This window comes from Lissotriton helveticus, chromosome 5_1, assembly GCF_964261635.1.
Source record: "Lissotriton helveticus chromosome 5_1, aLisHel1.1, whole genome shotgun sequence".
Classification (NCBI taxonomy): domain Eukaryota; kingdom Metazoa; phylum Chordata; class Amphibia; order Caudata; family Salamandridae; genus Lissotriton; species Lissotriton helveticus.
The window spans coordinates 2,090,328,312-2,090,349,528 of record NC_136065.1 but is presented as its reverse complement, the minus strand read 5'-3'; positions in this window follow the sequence as shown (position 1 = coordinate 2,090,349,528).

The following is a 21,217-nucleotide window of genomic DNA, read 5'->3' as shown; positions in this document are numbered from 1 at the left end:
AATGATGCCTAGTTCTAAGTGTTCTGGCTACTCTGGACTCCATCTCCGCCCCTTCACCTTTGCCAGTTTATTCCTCTGAGTGGTCAGCTATGATGGGCCATTCCTGTACATGCCCAGTGTATTCCTATGTCTCACCTGCTTGGGACGGTTTCTCTTGTGTTTGTTCTGGTTCATTGCCCTGCATGACCTAACTTATCCATGTTCTTCCAGTATATTCCCTGGAGCATGTTCATATGCACTGTCTGCCTGCTTTTATACCTCCTGCTCCTTATTGCTACCTGTGCTTGACTTTTCTTCCTGCTTCTGCTCTTGGTTCCACTCTGACTCATGCAAAGCCTGCTATTTTTACTAAGCCAATCCGTGAATTTATTTTTTAGGGACATATGGGATTCCCCACTAGAGCCCTAGGCTCTGACAACTTCCACCACCATCCATAGGCTTTATATAGAAACACTTTTTCTCTTGGGAAAGTGCTGATGATCATTCAACTTTTCCCTAATCAAGATGGCTACTACTTTATAAATCAACTTCTCATTCCAAGGCTAACATGGCTGCCTTCTACTCACTGAGCAGGATAGCCTGCTGCAGCCTTAAGAAGTTCTGTTTACTTTCCTATTTGCTTCTCATTCATATTGTATTCTCAAAGCACTATCTTATGCCTAATACTCAAGATGATGTTGCCTTACTGCTGGTTCGTCCATTTGAGGGATCTACCTGCCAGCTGTCCCACCATTGCTTTTAACCTAGTACTGGCCCCAGACACCTCTCTGAAAACCTCCATGTGACAATAAACATGCATCCTCCTGAAGACCCCAGTGGAAAGAACAGCTCTTTGCTTGGCAAGCCATGAGCATCATGTAACCAGTTCCTCATCCGTGCACTGCCTACACCTGCCAATTTCTGCTTCTCTCCCTTTCCAGTGGTTATTGCTTTATTTACTAATGCAGCCAGGTAGGGAAAAGAATACAGCTGGCCATTGATCAGTTTTATGAAGAAAGGGACACCCCAGGTTTGATATGGCTGATCAGTGTCAAATGCCTTTAAGTGACTCCTAGAATGGTAACCGTGTCACAATTAATTTGTAATAGAATCTGTTTTGTTCTGAATTCAATACTATTCTGTTCCTTGCATGCGAAATCAGCCCTGCAGCATGAAACACTTGTTCCGGTGCAAAAATGTATTGTCTCATTTTTGTCTCCTTCAAAACGTGAAATACTTAAGGCCCTTGTCTGTATAATTTTACAGAACAGTTATTCATTTGCGATGGGGCTTTCTTCAATTAAGGCAGTTACACTGGCAGCAGTAACATCTAGAGGCAGATCATTTGCTAAGATTTCCCCCTCTCAGAATTAATTAATCAGTAAGACTGGGATGCATTGTGCTCAGTGTGTGAAAACTCCGAGCTCATTCCTCAGAAGGGTGTCAGATGTAAATAGGTGTTAGCAATTTAAACATGTCACGCTGCATTAGAAAAGGAACTGAATGCCTGCAGTTCAAAAAGAGCAAAGGCCTCTGGGTGTTCGCTTCTAAAAGGGGGGGCACCTGCATAGCTGGGGTGCATCACACTTGGTGGTACCCTACTGCCGAGGGAGTGTATTCATTGTGCCTCCAGGCACACACCAACCCAAATCATGCCATGTGCGCCTACAAATTCGAGTCTAGGCATTATGAGTACATTATACATAAAATAGAGTTTAAGTGTCGATACAAATATTTGTACATATTTTGAGACAGATCAGCCATCTTGTACACTACAGGTTTAGGGTGTTTTTTTGTCAGCTCAATCGTCAGAGATATCTTTATCCTCTCACACAAACAAATTGTGCATCACCTCTTTGTGAACCATTTTATCTGCATGTACCTTTCCTTTCAAATCTGCCGAAATGGGGTTCTTTTGAAACAGGTAACAGGTAACACTCCCTCAATTTAGTGCTATTGAAAATAAACTATTATGTTTGCTTTTGTTGTGTTCTAGTTTATCTACGTCTGTAGCGTAATGCGCGCACAGCGTAGACACACGTGACCCTGCTAATAAAAGGGGTCTACGAGCGTACGTACGCCAGTTGGCGACAGCGTGAATAGCCACAAAGCACACCCGAGTGTCTGTCCACTTATTGCTAGGCCTAGACCACGTGCTAAAGTGATAGGTCCCATAGGTGCCCCTACAGTGTAGGTTGTCCCCCTAACACCACTGGGGGCCCCCTCACACGACACAACAGCTGGCGACGAGGGTGGGCGTACCCTCTCTGCGTGTGTGTGTGCACCCTCATATTGCGGGGCGGCCACGAGCTCTGTCATCGGCTCGCGGCGCTCGTGCCCCGGGACCCTGGCGGCTGTGCTGCACGTCGCCCGGACCATCGACCGGGTCTGCTCTGGTGCCCGTCGTCAGGTGAGCTGCAGCGCCCGCTGGGGGGTGTGTCCGCCCGGACCGTCGACCGGGGAACACTGTCGCCGGAAGGGAACGCTGCTATGTGTGTTAGCGGTGCACGCGCGGCAACGAACAGGCAGCCGCCCCACCCTCCGGCCCGATTGCAACTCTGCGCTGCCTCCTGGGAGCCCCGTCACCCGCGCGCAGCGCCGCATCTAGGCAGACCGCCGATGCGCTGAAGCGCGCTGCCGCCACGAGGCTGTGAACACGCCCATCCTCACCCCGTGTGGCCCGGGCAGAGAGCTCCGGTGGCGCTCTTCTGCGGAAAGGGGGGGGAATACCTAAGGCCGACCACAAGCAGAAGCGGCATCACGTGCTGGGAATACCTAAGGCCGACCACAAGCAGAAGCGGCATCACGTGCTCTTGAGGGAAGAATACACACGAAACCCAGATAACAATCACTGGCCACCCCAGCTCTACAACGCACGGTGGCACAACACTGCCCTACGTGGAGTATCGCTTGCACTCCTAACTAGAGATCCAATCACGCCCCCAGCAAGCAGTGGTAAATCCAACACTAAAGGCGAGCAACGAAGAACCCAAGAGGGCTCAGCAAAGCAACCAGCGCTCGCACTGCCTTGCAGTTAGCGCGACATCACCACAACCATGGCCACGATACCACCAATTGAGCCATTCATAGTGGAAGGCTCTCCCTCGTCACTGGCTCCAAAATGGAAGGACTGGGTCGACAGGCTGATAATCTTCTTCGAGGCCACGAAAGTCCACAAGGACCAGAAGAGGGCCTTGGTCCTGCATCTCGGGGGTAAAGACGTCCACAACATTGCAAAGACGCTAACGGAAGCATCACCGAAGACTCACCGCACGTTGATAGAAGCTCTGAACAAGCATTTCGAGCCGATGGCCAATCAGGACTACGAACGTTTCATCTTCAGACAAGCGTGACAGCTACCTGAAGAGTCACTGGACAAGTATCACGCGCGATTAAAGAACCTTGCATCGACCTGCGGATTTGCAGATGTCACCGAAGAAATACGGGGACAGATCATCCAGGGGTGTGCATCGGCCAAACTCAGAGAACGCATCCTCGAAGAGTCTGGGAAACCCCTTGCGGACATACTGACTCTAGGGCGCACCAAAGAATTATCAAAGGCCCGAGCGGCTCACATGTAAGCGGCCCTTCAGGCCCCGGTGAAAGCGAACCAGTCAACAAAGTGACCGAAATGGAACAAAAAGGGCACAGGAGCGGCAATAGGTGCATCGGGAAAGACATGTGGGTACTGCGGAGGATCACCCCACCAAGCAGCAGAGTGCCCGGCAAAAGGGAAGAAATGCTCGGGGTGTGGTCGCTTTAACCACTTCGAAAAAGTCTGTAGGTCCAAGAAGTATCGAAAGCCAAGACAAGTGGTGAACACCATACCAGAGGGAGACCACAGTCAGAGTGACATGGACGACGATAATGAAGAAGAAAGAGTCGTCCACAGAGTACACATGATTGGCACGGCAGTCAGCAGGACCAGGCGACTACCGCAATGCGGCATCCAGGTGGGCACACAAGATCTCATGGCTGTGGTAGACACGGGAGCAACCTTCAATCTCCTGGCAGCCACACTGTACCAAACCATGGACCCACCCCCCATGCTAAGCCCGTCACCCATCACCGTTTTTGCATATGGACAGGACACCCCTCTCAAAATTAGAGGGAAATTCAAGACTTCTATCTCGCACGGAGACCGTTCCATCACAGCCAACATATTTGTAGCTGAGGACGGGCAAGGCATGTTGCTGGGGTGCAGGGCAGTAGAAGATCTGGGAATCGTCACCTTTGCCTTTGGGGTGCACCAGGAATCCATCCAACAACTCATTACGGAGTTTGCTGACATCTTCAAAGGCATCGGGAAATTCACAGGGAGCAAGATACATCTCCACATTGACCCCACTGTCCAACCGGTAGCCTTAAGACATCGCCGGATCGCATTTCATCTCAGACCGCTCATGGAAGAGGAGCTAAAAAAACTAGAAGAAGCAGGCATCATAGAGAAGGTAACAGGGCCCACTCCTTGGGTATCACCCATAGTGGTCACACGAAAACCGAAGCAACCGGGGGCTGTCAGAATCTGTGTGGACATGCGACTCCCCAACGCCGCCATCAAAAGGGAGCGCCACATAACCCCCACCATTGACGATCTGATAGGTGAAATGGCGGGAGCCAGCTGGTTCTCGAAACTGGACCTCCGAGCTGGCTATCACCAGTTAGTGCTTGATGAAGAGTCACGCAACATCACGACATTCTCCACGCATGTGGGACTCAGGAGATACACTCGTCTCAGCTTCGGCGTGTCCAGCGCCGCGGAAGTCTTCCAAAACGTGATACAGGAACTGATCGCTGATATACCTGGAGTAATCAACGTCAGCGACGATATCATGATCCATGCCCGCACGGTACAGGAACACAACGTTCGACTAGTGCAAGTGTTCAAAAGACTCAGAGAGGTGGGCCTTACCCTCCATCATGAGAAGTGCGAGTTCCTAAAACGCAAACTACAATTCTTTGGATACACCTTCTCGGCTGATGGGGTGAACCCAGACCCCGACAAGGTGAAGGACATCAAAGCCGCTGCTCCTCCCACGACTGTCACCGAAGTCCGCAGCTTCCTGGGGATGGTAAACTATTGCGGGAGGTTCATCCGGGACCTGGCCAACCTCACGCTACAGCTGAGAGACCTCACTAAAGACAACTCGCCATGGAAGTGGGGACCGGAATGTAGTGTGTTTATCTAGGTACCTGAATCGATATTCCTATTCTTTGCCCTGTTCCAGTTATAAATCAATAATATCCCTACAACGGCATAGAAACCCTTTTCATAATTCAGTCATAGCGCATGCTGTCACATTAAGCAAGCCTATTCCTCCAGCCCCCTAGAAAGCACACCGAGTTCTTAAACAAATCCAAGCCTCCGGCAACCTGGGAAATCCCTGCTGCTTTGTTTTGATTTCGTCCGAGAACTCCTGTAAAGCACTGTAAGAACAACCAGTTCTTAGTGACATCTTTATTGACGTCTTATGTCCAGCCTTACGTCAAACCCGGCACCTTTCAGGTATAAATATACCAACGTTGCCTTAAGCAAACACACAGTGGTAATCCTGGAGCAGAGCTGCTATCTACTTCCGAAGAGCCCAGCTGATGCGAGAGCCCACGGACGCTGCCCCTCCCTTTTGACGCGCTGAGAAAGACGCTGTCTTTTCTCCTGCCGAGAAATCCAGCCTCCGGCGTTTCCAGCCTACCCTTGCGGGTGACTGGGATACCGAGTCCTGAGAGAGAGATACCAGCCCTTCTGCCTTCTAATACCCAGGTACTGAACTGACTAAACCCTTACAGAGAATTCTTGAGTCAGATTCTTGGCAAAACAAACTTAACTTAAACTGCTACTTACTTACTCCTTCCCACGTATTAGGCTTAGGTCAGGTACACCGGGGTAGGCGTAGTTAGAAGCACCAGTTGAGTACGATTAGTCAATGTATATATGTATGTATCTATTTTATCCATTTTAAAGTATCATATGGCTAAGAAACCATATCCATGCTTTTACAGTATTATTTTATAATCCTGCTTTTACTGTATACACTTTACTTAACTATAAGTATTGCAATTGTAGCAATTCATTTCTCTTGTACGAGGAAAGAGACTGCTCAATAAATAACACCTTTTATTGAAAACGCCCGTCTCTCTTTTTCTCTGCAATCTGGTGAAACTAAGTACGCACTTATTGACTGAGTGAAATAGCTGTCTTTTGTTTTCACACGACTCTAGAGATATACTCTTATTCAGGGAGAGCAAAGTTGTCATGTTTTATGGTTGTCAGAAACTAAATCCCTTCTTGTCTATCCAGGGAGGTTAAACTCCTCCTCGCTTATTCGAGAAAGTTTCTAGTGAACTCTGAGCTAGCTGGCAAACACTTAAGTCTAATATAGTCAGTAGAGACCTAGTTAACCTCAGTCCTACGTCTACACTACTGAAGATATTATTCCAATGCGCAGAGCCTATTGGGACTATAGGAACTACACTACATGGCGCCCAACGTTTGGTAAGGTGATAAATCTAACGCAAGACGTTAGAGTAACTCAGTCGTGCTTTTTCACACAGACCCTTTCTCCCGTAAATACTCCAAAGACGTCTGGAGTGGGTCAAAGGTCAATAATCCGCCAGAATTTAGTAGGAAGAGATTTCTATGTATAGTTTTTGGTTTATTCAAAGTTGAAGGATACAGTGTTCCAAAATATTGTGCACCTAATCTTTGTTTCCTTGAAAACCTGATCTGCAACAAAAACCGTTCTGTCAGTAAAAAATGTCAGAAACTGAAGAAGAGAGGGAGGCAGCTAGAATAGCAACTTGTCTCCTAGAGGATGACACAAGTCTCCTGCAGACTGACCCGGATGCAATACTCATCCCGGTCAACATAAGAAAAACTATAACTATTAAACTTATAGAAAATGGACTAACATCAAGAGGTGGTACAGTCATATTCGTAATTGAGGCACATGAATATAGGCAGACAGAGGTATTCTATTCATGGATAAACTTTCCAGCAGCAAACGCTGTCACACATGAATTCCACTATTACAAAATAGAGGAACCACCGGATGAGTACACTCCTTTCGAGGAGGTGGAAATCCCATTAAAATACCAAGAGCACCTGCTCTGGTTTAAAGGCGCCCTAAAACATAATAATCACATCACCAGGCTCGGTCCACTAGGTAGACCAGGAGCAACATGGCCGGTTCTAGCCAGCTACACACCACATCCCGACATCGAAAAAATTTCAGTACCAGAACTTTTAGTACAGTTAAAACGACTGATTAAAATACATAGACCATTAGTCCAATATGTAATGTGGACTTCAACAGTCCAACCAGCTATTAACATTCCACAGCTGACCCCTTATCAGGGGAACACAAACAAAATTACACCACAGAACATACAATCGTGTCTGGGTAAAGTACCCGCAAAACGGGAACAAATTCCATTCTGGTTAGCACCAAAAATCACTCAAATAGAGGCAGTATTTCCGGATACTACCCCTACTGAGAAACACAGAATTCTGACTATCTGTCTTCCAATGGGGATCGCACCACATGTGGAGGACTGTGACACTTGGGGCACAGTCTTTGCTTCCATTTACACAAAAACACATGGTGTTCCGTCCATGGCGGTAATACCGGATGTGCTAAGACAGATTCAAAATGAATACGGTCCAGAACCTGCTTTAACTCTGGGTATGAAATTACTGAAAGACTTCAAGCAGGTACCAGCTTTATTATTATGTAATATAAAAGGAGAAGCAGCATCTGTGGCGATCCGCCAGAAATTGAAAGAAACAGATATAACAGAACAACCATTTGAACTTGCCAGAATCATAGAAAAATCCTATGACGAGCTAGGAAGAGATAGTTTGGGTGGGAAACCAGTAAAACCCCAACTAACTGAAAATCCTGAAAAGATATTTATTAAAAATAATCTAAACACTCCAAAAAAGAGCTGGGATGGAAATAAACAATCCAGTCCCAAAGAAAAAAGATTCCAGTCCAGAGGAAAGTCTCCTCGGCGGAGAGAAAGATCTCCGGACCAAGGACACAAGTCTCCCCAGAGGGAACCCTCTGAGAAAAGATACAATCTTAGAAATAGGGATAATCTGAAGAAACCTGATAGATATCAAGATGTTGATACACGTCTCTCCCGATCTTTTCAGACTTCCTCGCAGAAATCGGAAAGAAGAGAACGGTCAGAACACAGGGAAGAGCACGTCAAGTCCAAAGACAAGGAACATGCTCATCAAAGTAAAAAATTACAATTTCCAAAAAAGAAGGTAGCCCGTATTAAAATAATCAAACGTGCCGAAGATCCTGAGGACACAGCTGAAAAACGGAGAGTGGGCTCAGACAATGCTAGACAGCGCAGCAGAAGTGAGCATAGCTCGCAAGATCCTGATGAATCATCTGGAGACAGTGGACATGAATGAATACATTCAGGTGGAAACTGCAGACACCAGAGTTAGCAAACCTCATAAAATATACGAAATAACATTACGTATAGAGGGAGATAAGACTAGGAAAATAAGGGGTCTATTTTGGGATAACCTCTCCAAAGGCTATGACATCCTTTTAGCTGAAAAAGACTGGCCACCGGAGTTTGTCAGAGAGTGCCCTCATGGCGAAGAAATGATTATGCCTGCCTTCTCAAATCATATTCCAATTCATAAAAAATATACACTTGCAAGAAAGTGGGCAGTAGCCCAAGCTCCTGCCTTATATAAAAACCATGTTGGATGGGATGAGGACTCTCCTCCTCACAAAATCCAGTTAAAATTTCAACCAACTGCACAGAGGCAGTACCCAATTAAGCAAGAAGCTAAAAAACAGGTTAGGGAGATCTTAGATCAACTTGAATACCAGGGGGTGATTGAAACATGCACCTCTCAAATGAACAATCCTTTGTTTCCTGTCTCCAAGCCAGACGATTCATATCGTCTAGTTTTGGACTACAGACACCTTAACTCATGTTGCAAAACCTTTGCAGTACAAAACTCACACAGTGCAGCACTAATGAATAACATTGTGCGCAAAAAATACAAAACAACATTAGACATCTCTAATGGATTCTTTTGTCAAAACATTGCACCTGAAAGCAGGTATTTGACTGCTTTCTCAATAATGGGCTCGCAGAAAAAATTCTGTCGACTCCCACAGGGGTTCAAGAACAGCCCAGGATTATTTTCAGCAAGAGTAACAGAGTTACTACAAATGTATGATGATGAGGCATTATCTTCTGTCGATGACATCTATCTAACAGATGATGACTTGGATACTCACTTGAAAAGAGTGAACACCATAATACTTGGGTTCGCAGCAGAGGGTTACAAATTCAACTTTAAATTGCCCATCTAACTGTCCTGCTTTTAGGATATGAATTATCAAGTGAAGGCAAAAGCCTGGCAGACAATTTCTTAGAGAAATGTGCTGTAATCCAAGCACCAAGAACGCTGAAAAACTTACAATCAATTCTAGGTTTCCTGAATTTCGGAAGAACTTACATTCTAAATTATGCAGAGAGGGTTAAACCTCTCTATGAACTAATAAAACCAGATTTTAAAACAATCAATTGGACTCAAAAACACACAGAAATGTTGAGATCATTGCAAACAGACATGTTAGCTAAAACAAAATTGCAAACAGGCGATAACACACGCAACCTTGTGATCCGGTCATCTCAGGAAGATGCGGATTCACATACCTAACCTCTAATGAGGGAGAAATGGTACCAATAGCATACAAATCACATTTGTACACAGAAGCTGAAAAAACATTCAGTATTAAGGAAAACATTGTTCATGCGGTTCAAACAGCTGTAGCAAAAGAAAGAGACCAAGCTGACGGCAGACAGATTACTGTTATAACAGCAGAATCAGCCTTTGAGGCATTAACAAGCCCATGTAATTTACCTACCGTGGCATTAAATCCAAAATGGACACAATGGGAAAATTCTCTTGCTACAGACAAAGTGAAATACTATTTTGGCCCGAACATGAAAAAATAAAAAAATCTAGAATATGAAAGAGAATATCCTCTGCCAATCAACATTCGGCCCATACAACAGTACGCCTGTATATTATATACAGACGGATACGCACAACCCTCGGTTTGGGGAAAACAAGCCTATAACGCCACATGCGAGATTGTTAAATACGTGTGGCGCGGAGGTAAATTGAGACCTCTGGTAACAAAATCACACTCTGTAGAAAACAATTCAGATAAACAAACTGAAGTAATGGCGTTAAAAATGGCGCTAGATAATGCAGATCGCGAATTCCCAACACTAATAGTGTGCGATTCATATTACTGCGTCAAATCATACAATAACGACTTGCAGAAATGGGTTCAAAACGGTTACAAAGATGACACAGGTGCCACAATAAAGCAAAAATCGCTTTGGGAACAAGAAGTTCTTTTACAGAAAGAACTACCAAGGACTCACGTGATACATTCATTGAGTCATGAACGTGATGGCGTTCACGTTTCAGGGAATTCATTGGCTGAGACAGCCACAGCGGAAGCAACTAAGCCGGCTTCCGTAGCTACAAAAAAGCGTTCAGGAAAATACGTAGACGGGGAAACGATGCTGGCAGTAAAAACGTCATCAAAAGGCGACTGTGCAGCACTACCCGTAAACTATCCACTCAATTATACATACGTAATCGATGCAAACTCTGTTCCTTTTGCTCAAATCCCTGGAGTGGGGGATAGAGTAATTCCAAACACGAACAGGAGAAACTTATTAATAGCAGACGCACATATGGGTGAGGGTCTAAGACACCTTAAGATTAAGGAATCTCTGAAAGAATTACAATCAATATACTGGTGGCCGGGAATGAGCCTGCAAAACTACAAATTTGCATTTTACTGTCAAAACTGCAACAGAGACCGCAGTGGCGAACTGCCCGGAGTATTACCAATGCCCTTCTTTTAAAAATCATAAGAATATCAATACAAAAAACACAGAGAAAATGCGTTCCATTAATATTATTAAAAAGACTAGTTTCACTTCAAATGTAGACCCCAGCTCTCGGCTGACGTCTGAACTGTTATACAAGATTTGCGAGTCTATAGCGGCATAGACGCAATTGGCATGCTACATTCTGATCAGAGTCCTGCTTTTAGCTCTCGAGCTTATAAGGAGGCCTTGACCAGCATGGGCATTGCATTGCGGGAATCTTATCACTTCCTTCCTGAGGGAAATGGGATGGTGGAAAGAAAAAACCGAGACATAAAGCTATCTATAACGGCAAAGGTATTAGGTTCGGGGGTTGGGTGGGTCAAACATCTAATAAGTGTCCAACGTAGTCTTAACAATCTGCCAAGAAATTCTCTAAAAGGTTTCAGTCCGTACGAGCTATTGTTCGGGACTAGAATGCATATCCAGGATCTCGATAGTCAAACTTCAGTGGTAGAAGTAAAATGCTTTGATATCAAAGATCATTTGGCTATTTTACAGGACTTAAATGAAACAAGAAAAGACCTGAACAACATAAAGTTGAAACAACAGCCAACAGCCACTGAAGAGAAACCACCTGTCCCAGCAAGGCCTGTCTGGATTCCAAAGATTGGGGATCTGGTCAGAGAGAAAATCGCGGTGAAGAAGGAATTTGGGCCTTCTTACAGAAAAGCAGTACCTGTCTTAGCTGTCAACGGAACAAGATCAGTTGTACTACCGCCCCTTGCTGATAAAAAGGAGAACCGAGTTGTATCCATCGACCTGGTTAAACCACAATCATGTGGCCAATAATAAGTAGTAGGCCAAGTGGTCTCCCAAGAAATAGCAGAACACCAAAGTTTGCTACAAATCAAGAGGTTCAAACTGAGAGACTAATCACATTTGATAAACCTACAGTGAACCAACAAGGACTATGCAACAAAGCCATGGAACTTATGCCTCTTGAAACCCAAATTGCAACAATTCGTCAAGAAACACCTGTCTACAACGATGTAGCCACAGACTATGCTAATGAAACAAAGAAAAATCCAGAAGCAATTCCAATAATTGACAGAACTGCATCAGGCTACTTCATCAATTTCGACGACTTTTCTGAGGATCCGAGCGAACCTGAGGAACAGCCAACAACAACAAAAACTTTTAAAGACAAAACTAAAGAACTCTTTCATCAACTACAAGAAACTTATCTGATTTCCCCATGGATTGAATTTTGGGTGGTGCTAGGTGTACTTTTCCTCCTGCTTTGGCTCATCATGGTGCTATGCTTGGGACACTTCATTGAGGGAAAATATGTTACAATGGACACAGCAAGCCAGAAAATCAACCTGGTCCTAAAGCCACACAAGTCTTCACACATCGAGAAAAGAGAACTTTCTTCAGTAAACTTCACAGCCAATCCGATACCCGGTGGGGTAGCATGGGACAAAACAGATTACGATATATATGGCCCGGTCGAGCCCTTGAAGTATCCTCATTAATTTAAGGTTTCATTAAGTGACTATGTAAAACCGAGCACATTCTCTGATGATTGGGACTTTGAAAGTATTAATGATATGATGTCAGACTTAGTTATGTCAGCAAAATTTACAGCACATGATTATTTACAAGGTTCATCAAATTATGAACAGATGTACTGCTACAACAATTATGCTAACCATTATTTGCATAAATCTGCTCAACCTAGAAATGTTTTAAATTATAATCAATGGGAACATTGTGCAACTCCACCAAAAGGTAGTTAAAAAACATTTTATGAGAAATTCCCATACTTCGCAGGGTTTAACACAAGTGAAGCAGAAACGTTTTATTTTAAACTATTAAATAAGACAGGAATGAAAACCATGCTGACAAATACAAAATTAATCTATTCAGAATAATTTTTTGAAAAAATGAATACATTTGGTTTTGATTTTTGGAAAAATAACATTGAAACAAAAACGATCTGGGGTACCAGAGATTGGCAAGTCCAAGGTATAGAATCATTATTCAGAGCCTGCATGATCCCAGAACAAATTATATTTTTGAATGACACCATTCAACAAACAACCTGTCTTGGCCTAGCCAAAATTAAAGACTTATACAAACCGTCTATTCCAAAGCCAACACCTGACAGTAATAGCACTACAGATGTTGAGATAGACGTATCCCATATTTTAAACCAAAACAGAACACATCCTGATTGGAAAAAATGGTTGATCTGGCCCACAGACACAAATAACTGTCAAGATAGATTCCTGAACAAAATACAGGGGTTCAAATTGACCAGGCCAGACCCTAGATACTCCCAGAGACAACATCCAGGGATAGTAACAACATACAGTGTAGGAAAACTCTGCCTTGAATGGCTACAGACATCCACACTGGCAGAAATTAAGCAACACTTAACTTTACTTAAAGAAGGTGCTGACTTGCGTGATTTCATTATGGGACCACGCAAACAGCGTCAAAAACGTTTCATAGCGGCCTCTATATATGCAGCTTATAACGAAGCTTGGAAAGAAACTCAAATTGAAACAGCAGAGAAAATACGGGAAATTGACCGTATTAATTTGGAAAAATCACTTTCTGTTGTGGACAATGGGTTAATGACTCTGTCTTCCAGAATATATTCACTGGACAGTATTGTATCATCTGCAATCGATATAATGGAGCAGGACTTACTAATGTTACAACATGGTCAGTCCTAATTGCGTCCTATTGTACAGCTTGGCTGGATGTTACAAAATCTGTGTTCAGGCTACGTGCCTTGGCGTTTAATCAACACAACGTCACTATTCTCTATCTTTAACCTTACTGATATACAAATCAGCTTGGCACAAAAAGGAGCAGAGTATACAATTCTGAGCATTGAAAAACTTGAGAGATTACCATTGACAATGTCAGAACGACCTGTCATCGAATGGATAATACACGGAATCATAACTATTCCGATAACAACTTTCCAATTTCGATACTGCCAAAAGTATATACAGGCAGGCCAGTTTGAAAGGTTGGGTAAAGGATACATTAAGTCATCATGGAAATTACCTCACACACACACATGTTATAGTGAAAAAGGACAGAATGTATTTCTTAGTGGTGATAATTGTGAAAAATCACTAAGTGGTATACTTCTGTGTCAGGGTATAAATCTACATGGGGCCTGTGAGGGGACTTCAAATAACCTTTCATGTCACCAATTTGGCACACCTGCAACTCGAATAGAGCCATTCTTTAGACGGCTTTCGAACGGGAGCTACATTCTAATAGTGGACCACAGATGTTGTGGCTTGGTGCCAGGAAAAGCTTATCTAGTAAGCGTTTCTTCCATGGTCACTTGCTGTATGCAAGTATTGTATCCGAACGACACTCCAGACAGGGAGGGAAAAATTTGGCCCTGTTTGAAAATCTCTTCTATTCGAATTGATACTTTAAGCAGAATGAAGTCTGTTCTTCTACAGACGCCTGTGCCCTTGACGTCATCAAAAGAAACGTATGATCTTCAAGTTGCAAGGACAACGGCAGAGATACATAACCTTTTATCAACAAATTGCCCCTTACACTTCGCAGAAATGCTAAACGAAATCTTAAACATTTCTGATACGAATGGCATCGCGAGTGTATTTAAGACAATTTTTTCGGGACTGTTGACACCTTTCTGTGGAGAAGTGTGGCTCAGGGGTTAGAGGCAGCAGACCTGGAAGCTGAGATCGGTCCTGGACCAGGGTTCAATTCCCCGCCTCGGTGGGGTCTTGGGCTAAAAATTCCACGGACTCGATAATTCTCGTCCCGGTGCCTCCTCGACTCACGGGTTCACACTCTGCGACTCTGGGCAATAGCTTGCTTAATCTCCACAACGGCCCCTCGCGGCGGGATGCCTGACTTTCACCTTGTGGATACCCTGCTATCTCACAGAGGAATACCAGGAAGGGTTCCCTAAGCAAGCGCTGGGAAACCCACTGCGGGTAGCTGTGCGCTATATAAGCTCAACTACATTTACATTTACATTTCAAAGCAGTCCTGGGCATCTTTCCTAATTTTGTCCATTCAATCTTTGGCGGCCTTCCACTCCTGTTGGGACTCGTAGCAGGCATTTTATTTTTGATACTCCTGCTTCGTTATGGCAAGCCATGTCACAGACAAGACTCCAGCAACAATGGAAGAAACGATCCTAGCTATACGCTATGGGGACCGCATAACTAAAGTCCTTGGATTAGCCCGGCTAAGAGATCTGAATATGACCTGGTTTCTTTCGTTCAGACCCATCTGGCAGAACTGTATCTTACCTGTGTTAAGATGTATGCTGTGCGGAGAAGAATGCGTGTTAGACGTCTGTCTTGCACTATAATCAGAAGTACCATTGGATACAGATACTTTGCTAAGTCCTGTAAAGGCTCATGCATCGTGTTGTTCCCAGCGGTTACCCATCCTGATGACGGCATTCGTTGAGACTTCACCACTACGATTGAAGGGTAGTGAAGTGCAAGATGAGAGCAGCATCAACCAGGTACGACCTTCTGTGAGCACTGCTGATCATGTCATCGATGATAGCAATCATTCTCATGACTGCACGGTTGCGGCATTTTCCAACTTGGTCGAACTTTCACCTGAAGCGGTAAACTGCTTTTTTGAAAGTCTGTCTGAAATGATGTTTTCCCCTGAACAAAAAGAATAAACATTTAAGCAAGCGAGCACTCAGCGTTACCTGAACTCTGAATTTGGCCTTCAGCTTTGAAAAACAAAAGCTTCTGAAAATATTTGGAACTGTTTTGACTTCTTCCCCTGAAAGACGAAATTATTTTTTTCCCCGATTCCAAAATATTTTCCTTTTTTTGGCACTCATCCTCTGCTTAAAGTAGAACTATTCTTAGAGAACAGAGCTTCTATTTTTAGGAACTCTAGAGACAATATATTGCCTCAGCCTCTAGCATATTTACATACAACTGTATTTATATGTGATGAAATGGTCTCGCACTTTTCTTTTCTGTATTAAGAGCCATTTCATGTGTAAATTTTCGCAAAATCATTCCGCTGATATATATGCATCCTATTTTTTGAATGATTTCTCTGCTTGAAATACTGTACCTATACTCATTTTTCGTGTATTTCGCATATGCCATTTCAGATGCAAAATAATGTATTTTGGGGTGGATCGGTATACACATGCACCGTTAGATATGTTTACTATTGCTTAGTTTAGTAATTATGGACATGAATTCGTGGAGTGGGTGTAGTGGGTTTATCTAGGTACCTGAATCGATATTCCTATTCTTTGCCCTTGTCCGGTTATAAATCAATAATATCCCTACAACGGCATAGAAACCCTTTTCATAATTCAGTCATAGCGCATGCTGTCACATTAAGCGAGCCTATTCCTCCAGCCCCCTAGAAAGCACACCGAGTTCTTAAACAAATCCAAGCCTCCAGCAACCTGGGAAATCCCTGCTGCTTTGTTTTGATTTCGTCCGAGAACTCCTGTAAAGCACTGTAAGAACGACCAGTTCTTAGTGACATCTTTATTGACGTCTTATGTCCAGCCTTACGTCAAACCCGGCACCTTTCAGGTATAAATATACCAACGTTGCCTTAAGCAAACACACGGTGGTAATCCTGGAGCAGAGCAGCTATCTACTTCCAAAGAGCCCAGCTGATGCGAGAGCCCATGGACGCTGCCCCTCCCTTTTGACGCGCTGAGAAAGACGCTGTCTTTTCTCCTGCCGAGAAATCCAGCCTCCGGCGTTTCCAGCCTACCCTTGCGGGTGACTGGGATACCGAGTCCTGAGAGAGAGATACCAGCCCTCCTGCCTTCTAATACCCAGGTACTGAACTGACTAAACCCTTACAGAGAATTCTTGAGTCAGATTCTTGGCAAAACAAACTTAACTTAAACTGCTACTTACTTACTCCTTCCCACGTATTAGGCTTAGGTCAGGTACACCTGGGTAGGCGTAGTTAGAAGCACCAGTTGAGTACGATTAGTCAATGTATATATGTATGTATCTATTTTATCCATTTTAAAGTATCATATGGCTAGAAACCATATCCATGCTTTTACAGTATTATTTTATAATCCTGCTTTTACTGTATACACTTTACTTAACTATAAGTATTGCAATTGTAGCAATTCATTTCTCTTGTATGAGGAAAGAGACTGCTCAATAAATAACACCTTTTATTGAAAACGCCCGTCTCTCTTTTTCTCTGCAATCTGGTGAAACTAAGTACGCACTTATTGACTGAGTGAAATAGCTGTCTTTTGTTTTCACACGACTCTAGAGATATACTCTTATTCAGGGAGAGCAAAGTTGTCATGTTTTATGGTTGTCAGAAACTAAATCCCTTCTTGTCTATCCAGGGAGGTTAAACTCCTCCTCGCTTATTCGAGAAAGTTTCTAGTGAACTCTGAGCTAGCTGGCAAACACTTAAGTCTAATATAGTCAGTAGAGACCTAGTTAACCTCAGTCCTACGTCTACACTACTGAAGATATTATTCCAATGCGCAGAGCCTATTGGGACTATAGGAACTACACTACAGGAACAAGCCAAGACCTTTCACGAAATCAAGGAAGCCCTCTCAGACGCCACCACCCTGGCATTCTTCGACCCCCGGAAACTAACACTAGTCGCCGTGGACGTGGGCCCGGTGGGCCTGGGAGCAGTCTTGATGCAAAGACAAAGAGCTGATGAAGATTGGACCCCTGTGGCCTTTGCGAGCCGCTCTCTCACCGAGACTGAACAAAGATATTCGCAAATCGAGAAGGAGGCAATAGCGATCCATTGGGGGTGCCGGCACTTCCACCTGTATGTATATGGGAAGCCATTCACAGTAGCGACTGACCACAAACCGCTGGTAGCTCTCTTCTCAGGCACGTCCACGAAACCTCCCCCACGCATATAGAAATGGATGCTTCAACTCCAAGAATACAACTGCCGAGTCGAATACCAGCCAGGATCAAGAAATCGGGCGGACTATCTCTCCCGACATCCGAGAGCCGCGACAAGGGAAGAAATGGAAGATGCGGCGGACACGAAAGCTTATGTGAGGTGCGTTACAGCCAGATCCTGTCCACTGCCGGTATCTCTGGAGAGCATTGCAGAAGCCACTCAGGCAGATGACTGCCTGCAAAAAGCCCGAGCAGCGCTTCAAAGTGGAAATTGGCGCCGAGCTAGGGAAAGCTGGAAGATACTAACACCAGAAGCTCAAGGCATCCTGGAAAGTCTATACCATGTGCGTGAGGAACTCAACGAGGATGACACCGGATGTCTGCTGCACGGTCACCGGCTGGTAATACCATCTGCCCTAACGGTCCGAATGGTACAGCTGGCCCACGTGGGCCACCAGGGAATGGTGAAAACAAAGTTCCGGCTAAGAACCAAGGTATGGTTCCCCCTCATGGACGATCTAGTGGAAGCCACGGTGAGATCGTGCACAGCTTGCCAAGTCACGGTGTGATGTATTCCTATAGGTTCTGAATCGATCCCCCTATTCCTGACCCTATTCTGGTTAAACAAACCAACAAGTTAACTAACAGTCAGCCCATGAGGCAGAAAACCCCCATGATGCAGATACCGTTATCTGACGCAGTCACACTACGGCACAGGAACGTGTTATCTGATTAGGTCATAACGCTTGCGATCTAATTAGACAAGCGATATTCCTCCAGCCCCTGATAAGGCATACGGAGTTCTCATAACAAATCAAACCTATGACAACCTGAGCAAAACCCTGCGGCCATTGTTTTGATTTCACCGAGAACTTCAGCAAAAGAATGTGCTAACGAGCAAGTCGTATGACATCCTTATTGACGTATCTATGTCCATCCTTACGTCAATCTCGGCACCTTAAAGGTATAAATATTACCGATATTGCCCTATGCAAACACACGCGGTGGTGACGAGACGGAGCAGCCATACTTGCCGAAGCCCAGAGCAGAGCAGACCCCGCTGGCGCAGCCCCGCCTTCCTGACGCGCTGAGAGAAGCTGCTTTCTCCTGCCGAGAAATCCAGCACCGGCGTTTCTGGGTAGCCCTCGCAGGCAGCCTGGAATATCGAGACCAGAGACGAGAGATACCATCCCTCATTCAACCTAGATTCCAGGTACAGAACTGAATAACCCCTCACAGAGAATTCTTTAGTTATTCACTTGGCAAAAACAAACTTAACTTAAACTGTAACTTTCTAGTCCCTCCCACGTATTAGGCTTAGGTCAGGTACACGGGGTAGGCGTATTTAGAAACACCAGTTGAGTACGTTTAGTCAAATGTATATGTGTATATAATATATTTTATTCATTTTAAAACATCTTATGGCTTAGAAACCATATCAATGTTTTTACAGTATTATTTTATACTATTGCTTTTTAATGTAGTGGGAGAGGTGTGGCGCTGCGGCCAGGGCGACTGACGCTGGAATCTGGGGACCACGGTTCGATCCCCGGCTCCGGCGGCAGGTTAGCCCAGCACCATGTGACTCTGGGCAATAGCTCGCTTAATCTTCCCGACGGCCCCCCAGCGCCTAGAGACCCTTACGGGTGATTGTGCGCTTTACAAATGTGGACTTTACTTTACTTTTAATGTATGCACTTTACTTAGCTATAAGTATTGCAATAATATCGATCCATTTCTCTTGTATGAGAAAAGAGACTGATCAATAAATAACACCTTTTTATTGAACACGCCCGTCTCTTCCTTTTCTCTACAATCTGATGAGACTAAGAATGCACGTACTGACTGAGTAAAATAAATTGCCTTTTGTTCACACGACTCTCGAGATATACTCTTGATTAGGGGAGAGCAAAGTTGTCATGTTCTATGGTTGTCAGAAACTAAATCCCTTCTTGTCTAATCAGGGAAGTTAAGTCCTTCCTGAACATTCGAGAAAGTTTCTAGTGAACTCTGAGCTAGCTGGCAAACCCAAAACTTTAAGTCTAGTATCGACAGTAGTAGACCTAGTTAACGTCTGGTCTAGGCCTTTACTGCTGTAGGTATTATTCCAATGCGCAGAGCCTATTGGGATGATAGGAACTACACTACATGGCGCCCAACGCGTTTGGAAAGGGCGATAAAACTAACGTAAGACATTTAGAGTAACTCAGTCGTGCTTTCTCACTCAGACCCCTTTTCCCATAATACTCCAAAGACGTCTGGAGTGGGTGAAAGGTTATATCCGCCAGACCTCGCAGGAGGGAACTCCTATGTATGGTTCTTGGTATAAGTCAACGTTGAAGGATACACTGTTCCAAAATATTGTGCATCTAATCTTTGTTTCCATAAGAAACCTGATCTGCAAACAAACAAAAAAATAACCATCCTGTCAGTAAAATGGGAGACAGTGATGAAGAAAGAGAGGCAGTTAGATTAGCAACTGAACTCGCAGCAGCTGATGCTACCATACAGGAAGCAGACCCGGATATAATACTCATTCCGGTCATCAAAAGGAAATCTATAACCATAAAACTTATAGAAAATGGACTGACACCTAGAGGTGGTACAGTCATATTCGTAATTGAGGCACACGAATATCGGCAGACAGAGGTATACTATTCATGGATAAATTTTCCAGCAGCAAATCCTGTAACAAAGTACTTCCACTATTACAAAATAGAGGAACCTCCTGAAACGTACACTCCTTTCGAGGAGGTGGAAGTACCACTCAAATTTCAAGAGCATTTGCTCTTATTTGATGGCGCCCTAAAACATAATAATCACATCACCAGGCTCGGTCCTTTAGGTAGACCAGGAGCAACGTGGCCGGTCCTAGCCGGATACACACCACATCCAGACATCGATGGGATGTCTGCAGCTAACTTGTTAACACAGCTAAAACAATTAATAAAAATACATAGACAATTAGTCCAGTATGTGATGCGGACTTCAACAATTCAGCCAGCGATTAAACTCCCACAGCTGACCCCTCACCAGGGGAACACAAATAAAATTACACCACAGAACATCCAGTCCTGCCTAGGTAAAGTACCGGCTAAACGGGAACAAATACCATTCTGGCTAGCGCAGAAAATCACCCAAATAGAGGCGGTGTTTCCAGACACTACCCCGCTAGAAAAGCACAGGATTCTGACTATCTGTCTTCCAATGGGAATCGCACCACACATTGAGGACTGTGACACTTGGGGTACAGTCTTTGCTTCCATCTACACAAAAACGCACGGTGTTCCATCCATTTCGGTAATACCAGATGTGCTAAAACAAATTCAAGATGAATATGGTCCAGAACCCGCTTTAACTCTTGGTATGAAATTACTGAAAGACTTCAAGCAGGTCTCGGCTATATTATTAGCCAACATAAA